We start from the raw sequence: 8,560 nt of genomic DNA on the forward strand, positions 1-8,560 counted from the left end.
CCACCAATGACACGCACCATGTGTGAATCTTCCGTGAATTCTGCCCAGTACATCACCAATGACGTGAGATCGGGCGCGTTTATACTAAAGGGTCGATGAGAGTCACGGCGACTTGCAGCTCACTTTAATTTTACATCGACGCTGTGAATTTTTATTGTTTAATCATGCACAGGAGAAATCTCACCCAGGCACTACCTTGGAAGTTAAAATCCAGTGCCTATGTGGTCGGTGAACGGTTGTGCAGCGCGAGCAGTCGGTTTTTTCAATCGAGAAATCTCGCTAGCAGATGCTGCCTGCTAGCGAGTTTCTTGATTGAAAAAACCGACTGCTCGCGCTGCACAACCGTTCACTGACCACCCCGTATATATAGGCACTGTATTTTGACCTCCAAGGTAGTGCCTGTGTGAGATTTCTCCTACGCGTGATTAAACAATAAAAAATTCACAGCGTACATCATCACGTTTCCTATGACGGGATAGGTCGTGCACTGGCTTTTGACTGCGTCCTATAGTCATTCAGGCTACGCGTTTTGTGTATTTATGGGCCAGCTCAAGCAGTTATGTCTAACGATTTTTTTCGTGACCTGGACGTGTATTTTCTTGACGGTCGGCATGTCATACTCACCGGGGATTTTAACTGTGTATTAGACACGCGAGCTGACGTGCAGGGTCCTGGATGGGGTCGATCTGGAACGCACGCGAGCTGCGTCGCCTGGTCCAGCACTTCTCTTTGATAGATGCGTACAGACTAGTACATGGACCACAATATGCCTGGACTGGGCGGCGTGGTTCATCGTCTAGTAGATTGGATCACTTCTACGTCCCAAGTGCGCTAGCTTCTTGTGTGTCGCGATCTGATGTGATACAATTGCCATCATCCACTGTTTATATTTCTGACCATCGACGAGTGGTGCTCGAGGCTTGCTTTCCCTTTTCTTCGTCAGTGAGACCATGGCGTCTTGACATCCGCGTTCTGCATGACACGCGTTCGCGCTCCAGTTTGTCTAGAGTCTTACGCGCCTCCCTGTTCGGTTCTGGTCCCGAGTCGTGGGACGCGCTCAAGGTACAGTGGCGTCTACACTGCTCAGTCGAAGGGCGTGCTCTCAGACGCCGTATGTCGGAAGAACTAGCGGACACTGCCACAAAGCTACGCACTGCTCTTCGGGCGGATCGACTAACTCCATTGATGCGCTCATGGCAGCGAGAGTTACGGGGACGTTTCCAACGCCCAGGGCTGGGCAAAGATACTTTGAAATTGTATCGCGATACGATACAAGATACTCAGGCAAAAAGTATTGGAGATACAGATACAAGATACTGCCGCAATAATTGTATCCGACACGATACTTGGCAATTGTATCTTAAGATACTTCGATACATTCTCAAATTTGTTATTGTAGATCCATATTATGTAGCAGCAAACGCCTATAGGCGAAAATGTCTGCTTGAAAGTTTCTGAACTGTGACCTATGTTCTTTCATTTGAATGAGATGTCTCAGTATCTCAAAAGTATTGCCCTTCTTGCTCAAAGTACATTAGTGTCCTTCCAAAACAACTTATTGGGGTTTGTTTCACCTTCTTCACAGGACAGCTCTTTATACACTTCGCTGACAGTGGTTCTTGCTTGTCATTTTTGCAATTGATGAGAGTCGCTGCTCAGCTTGCCGACCAGCTATAGCGGGTTGCCATATGATCAGAATAACGTCAATAAGAAGCCTTCGCACGACGGCGCAAATACTGGTGTGGACTTTTACCTTGTCCGTAAAAGACAGTTTGCACAATACAGTATATCCGGACAGGAGTACAGCTGTAACATCGCTGGTAGCGACATTTTTTTTTTTGGGGGGGGGGGGAGGGGGGGACTCATGGTGTATACTGGGTTTGAGACCATTCGCTAGCGGCCCGGCCGGCACACATGACCGTCTTCGTCTCATTTGTTTTTATTTTCTAAATAAGTATGTTTGTGAGCTGCACAGACATGACTGGTCTCAAGCATTCCTTTTGTGAGGAACATGTGGTCACCATGTGCTGAAATATAACCGCGGAACAAAAACTATATTTCAATCCTCGTCCAGATTTCACTCGTTGTGCATATCTGTATCGATGTTTCTCGAATCCTGACTCCAAATCCCCTTCAGAAATGACCTATATATGAGATAAGTGAAAGGCTTCCTTTCAAATGGCAACGTCATTTTGTTCAAACTCTCTCCGACCCCACCATGTTCACTGTCCCGGCCCTTGGAACTAAATTTCGCGACCGCGGCCCGCCGGCTATAAGCTGAGTTTGAGGCCCCTGGTGTATACGTAGATGATGTAAAACTGCAATGAATTTCCATGTTCTACTTAGCTACTGGCGTAAGAGATACTTTGTTGATATGCTCACTAACGTGCAATCTTTTAGCAATTTTTCTTCAACGAGACAACTCGTGCATCACAGAAATGTCTCAGACGTATATGTGTAGTTGCACAAAGCGTCGCAGGACACCACCGCTATTCGCTCTATTGCCACTTAGCTCCCATTACGTGGCGATTAGTATTACAAAAAATATTTAAGAAGGCCTAAAATAGGAAAACAAATATAAGTAAAATAGAGAGGTGGTTGTGTATCAAACATTCACATTGAATGAGTACAGAAACATAATACAGACGGCGCCCTTAATAGCTAAGAGCATGAAGTATCGTCAACTTACCTGTTGAGACAATAGAAAATTTAGTGCCTATGGAAAATTGCCTGAAACAGCTCGTTGAAACGCCCATGAGTAAAACGGAGCATTCAGTAAAACAACGTTTCTCGAATCCCCTTCTTAATATCTTTAGGATGGCTCCTAATGATTTTCGTTATTATATTTTTTATTTATCATACTCTCAGGGCCAAATGGCATTGAAGAGGGGAGTGGATACAATACATGAAAAATACAGAATTAAACAGTGCAGTGAATTCAGGTAACACAACATTTCTCCAGGTTATACAAGAATAGTAGTTATTTCAAAGAAAAAATAATAAAATAAAATAAATTAAACAAACAGAAGCAGTGAGTACAGGTAACAGATTCTCTTGGTTATACAATGTTATCTAATGCTTCGTGGAAAAGTTTGCAGTCAGTGATGGTTGCGACGCTTGAGGGAAGGTGGTTCCAGTCCTGAGATGTACGGGGAACAAACGACTGAAAGAAAGACTTAGTGTGGCATGATGCGATTCCTACCTTATTACGATCATCAACGCGGTTTGAAATGTACACAGGCCGGAGTATGAGGTCATTACCAAGTGTTGGATGGTGGAAAAATTTATGAAATAGCGAAAGACAATCGACTTTGCGTCGGTGAGCCAATGGAATAAGTGATAAGTCCTTTTTCATTAAGGTTATACTGGCAGTGCGGTTGTAGTTAGAGAGGATGAATCTAGCAGAGTTATTTTGTACTAGTTCAAGAGAGGTGATAAAGTTAGCATGACTGGGATCCCATATGGCAGATGCATACTCAAGTTTGGAGCGTATGAGACTTATAAATTATTAGTTTTAGGAAAAGGGTGCTTTGGAAAAGTTGTCTTAAGTAGCCGTAAACTCAGTTTCGCTGTTTTCTTAAGTCGTAAGCAGAATATTTTGTACTATACACTCAAGGCACGCCCACATAATAGTATATTTGTTTTCACAATCGCCTTGGCAACGTGTAAATGTGTAAATAGTAGTAGAAATAAAGCAGACAGTATAAAGCAGAAATCTTATCTTAAAAGCGCGTTACAAAAGACATACTGCAGTGACTAGACCACAAAAAAAGTGCAGAGACCTAGGTAATCTATGTGATGCTAAATGACAGCTAAGAAAGCACTTGTGCTAACAATGAAATTATGAGTTCATAAATTCTTTGAATAAATGTAGATGGCAGTGAAAAATACGGTACGCCAAGATATTTTCTGTTAGGTAAACGCTTGCCCTATTAGATCTAGCATTAGTACCAGTGGTACTAAAGTTGTTAGAATGTTCTTTGCATATAAGTTAATTCACTGCATGCAAGTCAAACACACAGTCACGAGATCCTTCAAATCGCTGCTACGTAAAATACACGCGACGCAAAGCAACCCCATTCTTGCGCGCATCACATTTCGTTACGGAGCAAGGCGCAAGAGAATCTTCAATAACGACACTGTAACAACATCAGAATTTGCGCAATAGACGCTGCACGCAGTGGAGTGCGCGGCGCAGGACAGTTGCTATAGAGCAAGTGTCGCAGCATTGGCGCAACTAAAAAGAAAATTTCGCACGGTTGTGTTGCGATATAAGTATCTTGTATCTTAAGATACACGATACATTATCGAATGTATCGGAAATACAGATACTTGTTTTTCAAGACGTGTCGCGATACAGATACAAGATACCCACAGAGTATCTAAGATAGTAACTAAGATACATGTATCAGCGATACTGCCCAGCACTGCCAACACCTTATTAGGGGCGAAGCTCCTTAAAGCGGCACCCGTTCGTCCCCGTCGTAGTGCGTAACCAGTCTTAACGCTAGTACCAGATCTTGACCTCCAAGGTGGTGCCGGTGGGAGATTTCTCCTGTGCGTTGTTGAACAATAAAAAATTCGCAGCGTGCGCGTTAACTAAAAGCCGACTTCTTCTGTCTCTCGTTCCCCATTAGCAGCCATTGGCATGTTCCGGTAGGAAACGTTAGTAGAAGTAGAAGTGTAAGTGTTAGCTAAAAGCCGACTTCTTCTGTCTCTCCCCATTAGCAGCCATTGTTTACCTCCAAGGTAGTGCCTGGTGAGATTTCTCCTGTGCGTGATTAAACAATAAAAATTCACAGCGTACATGTAAAATTAAAGTGAGCTGCAAGTCGCCATGACTCTCATCGACCCTTTAGTATAAACCGGCCCGATCTCACGTCGTTGATGATGTACTGGGCGTGAAGCTGCGCGACGCCGCCGCCAAGATCCTGCCGTACGAGAGCTTCGCCCCACTCATCATCATTCACCCCGTGGATATGCTGTGGAATTTTGCCGCATCGTCGTTGTCAGCGGCTGCTTGGCGTTGCAGACGTAATCCATGTGCTCATCCCGAGGTTCTGCGCTTCGCGAGGAGCTCGCTTCTCAGACAGTCGAGTCCGCTGGGAACTCAGGTTGCCAGAGACCATCCCGCTGCGTTGCCACCTGCGCGTGATCGATCAGTTTTCATAGCTCACTTTGAAAACATGACTCGTACGACAATGTCAACGCATCATGGTACCGCCGAGACATTCACAATGTTTAGTGGGCTGCCTCAGGACGGACTCGCACAACTTTGTGCGAGTCCGTCAGCTGATGAGGTGAAAGAGGCATTGTCTTCCATGAAGCGTGGTTCGGCTCCTGGGCCGGACGGGTTGCCCATTGAGTTTTATTTAACCTTTTGGGATGACATTGGTACTACTTTCACTTCTGTTATTTGCCGCTGCTTCGAGAACTTTGATTTCCCTGATAGCTTTCACGATGGTCGAATTGTGTTAATACCTAAACATGACCCATCGTCTGTTCGCCCAGTGAAATGGAGACCAATTACGCTTCTCAACGTTGATTACAAAACTTTTGCAGCAGTTGTCACTCGCCGTTTGAGAAGCCCGACGGCTTCCTTAATAGGACATCATCAGGCGTGCTCGATTCTTGGAAGAGAAATTCATAGTCGCTCCTTTGTTACGCGTGATATAATTGCGTACACGTTGGCGAGATCCGCACGTGGACTCTTGCTTTCACTTGATCAAGGAAAGGCATTCGATCGCCTTGAGCACAGCTACATATTTAGCGTAATGGTGGCGTTTGGCTTCTAGCAAGACTTCGTTGAGCTTCTCAGAAACGCACACAGAAATATATACAGCACGCTGTTTCTTGATGGTTATGGAAGTGCCCCATTTCCTGTTACCCGCGGTGTTCGCCAAGAGTGTCCTCTATCTCCAGTATTTTTTGTGCTTAGTCTCGAACCATTTTTGCTCTCACTCCTTAATTATCCTTACATTCGAGGCCTCCCAATACCTGGAAGTGGTACAGTGAAGGTTACAGCTTTCGTTGACGACATCACGTTGTATCTAATGAACGGGGACAGCTTATCCCGTAGCCTATGGCTTGGGGCTGCATTAAATTTTTCGAAATGTCGATATTTGTTCATTGGTTCCCCAGACATCTGCCTAAGCCCCTTATTTTGGCCTTCAAAAAACCGACTCTATTCGCATTCTGGGGCTTGATTATGGCTACTACGGCATATCAGCCTCCGTGTGGGTATCAGTTCTCGAGAATGTAAAACGACAAGTCCGGGAAGCGCAAGAATACGATTTACCACTGTTGGAAAGAAGGTACTTAGCACAGACTGTATTTTGCGGCCGTGCATGGTACATTTCTCATGTTGTACAGCCTCCATTGCGAATAACTCAGTCGTTGCAATCCCTTCTTGGCTCGTTTTTCTGGTCAGGTGGACCTGAGCTGGTTTGCCGAGCTGCGCTTGGGCAACCACGTAACAGGGGTGGATTCACGTTCCCGTCCGTGTCTGTTCGCTGCCGGCTGCTTGCTCTGAGATTCTTGCTTCGTTTGTTACACGGTGATCAGTGTCCCGCGCGTGATCTTGCCTGCTATTTCTTAGGCACTAAGATACGTTATTTGTTACCGGGAGCACGGCTTAACTCTGCGCCGCAGGCACTTAACATGCCTGCATTTTACTCCACGGCAGTGGCATTTTATCGCCACGCTCAGCAGGTTTGCCCTGATGTAAACATTCTAGAAACTCGTGTTGTAGACACAACGGCGGCGCTGCTGCTCCCTCTGGTTCCTCCAGCTCGTCTAGGGCGTTCCAGCCGTGTCTCGTGGAGCGCGATAACGGCATCCTTTCTGCCTGGCCATCTCCGCGACTTCATGTGGCGGCTGGGATGGAGTACTCCCAACACGAGACAGACTGGAGAGGTGTGGCATGGTGCCATCTTCCACTTGTCCGAACTGTCCGCTACAAGAGTCTAACCAGCATGTGCTGCAGCAATGTGTAATTGCAAGGGTATTTTAGAGAGCAGTTAACACTGGTTTCCGTGGCCTAGGAGTTAATCGTTTTGTTACATCTGGTCGTTGCTCGCGTAGTTGCCTTGCACGCCTTCTAATTGCTGCGGGGGCTTTTTGTTTGTGGCGTAACAGGTGCGAGGCTGTTGTAGCAGGTCACCGTCGTCGTGCTCTGTTTCCAATTCTGGAACGGTTGTACTCGGAACTGCTGTCCTTTTTGTCGGAGGAATTGTTCTTCCTTGGGGAAGAGGAATTTCTAAGGCAGTGGTCGTACCGCTTCCTGTCGGTAGTTAAAGGACGTGTGCGGCTAGTTTTTCATCTGCCCTGGTTCTTGTAGCCAGGTTGTCACACAGTGAATATCAGGGGCGTAGCCAGAAATTTTTTCGGGGGGGGGGGGGGGGTGTTCAACAATACTTTATGTATGTTCGTGCGTGTGTTTGTATGTGCGTGTGTATATACGCAAGCAAAGCTGAAAAATTTTCGGGGGGGGGGGGGGGGGGGGCGTTGGAACCCCCCACCCCCCCTTGGCTACGCCCCTAGTGAATATTAATGCATAAAATCTGTTTGTAGTTATTATTTCTGTGTGTGCATGTCCCCGTAGCCATGTAGGTTCTTTTGTATACATATTTCATGCTAAAACTATAAATTATGTAAATTAGATGTATCATAAAATCTGCTGTACATACTGCTGTACATATTTGCTGGCATGTTCAGCAAGTCATGTGTAATGTGCAGGCCCGTAGCCAGGAATTTTTTTCGGGGGGGGGGGCACTAGGTGAAAACCTTGACTATTTGAGAAAAACGCCTATTTTCATTTTAGGGGCGAAGCTCCTTAAGGCGGCACCCGTTCGTCCCTCGTCGTGCTCGTAGTAGTGAGTAACAAGTCTTACCCTTTGACCTCCAAGGTGGTGCCGGTGGGAGATTTCTCCTGTGCGTTGTTGAACAATAAAAAATTCGCAGCATGCGCGTTAACTAAAAGCCGAATTCTTCTGTCTCTGTAGAAGTGTAAGTGTTAGCTAAAAGCCGACTTCTTCTGTCTCTCATTCCCATTAGCAGCCATTGTTTACCTCCAAGGTAGTGCCTGGTGAGATTTCTCCTGTGCGTGATTAAACAATAAAAATTTTGTTCAAAACGCCGTTGATTGATGAAATAAACCAACGAAAGAACGCCAGATGTTTCTAAAGCAAACGAAAAAGACGCCAGCTGCTTACGAAAGACGCAAGGTGTTTTCTAAAGCAATGGTTTTCTAAACAATGAAATTCACAGCGTACATGTAAAATTAAAGTGAGCTGCAAGTCGTCCATAACTCATCGAACCTTTAGTATAAACGCGCCCGATCTCACGTCGGTGACGATGTACTGGGCAGAATTCACGGAAGATTCACGGTTTACCGATGAACCTCCGCAGCTTCGCCCACTCATCATCATTCACTCCGTGGATATGCTGTGATTTTTTTATTTTTGGTAAAACACCATGTATCATAAAAATTTCGGGTGGGGGGGGGGCTCGGGCCCCCCGGCCCCCCCCCCTGGCTACGGGCCTGGTAAGTGTATACTAA

This window comes from Rhipicephalus sanguineus, chromosome 5 (genome assembly GCF_013339695.2).
Source record: "Rhipicephalus sanguineus isolate Rsan-2018 chromosome 5, BIME_Rsan_1.4, whole genome shotgun sequence".
In the NCBI taxonomy this organism is placed as follows: domain Eukaryota; kingdom Metazoa; phylum Arthropoda; class Arachnida; order Ixodida; family Ixodidae; genus Rhipicephalus; species Rhipicephalus sanguineus.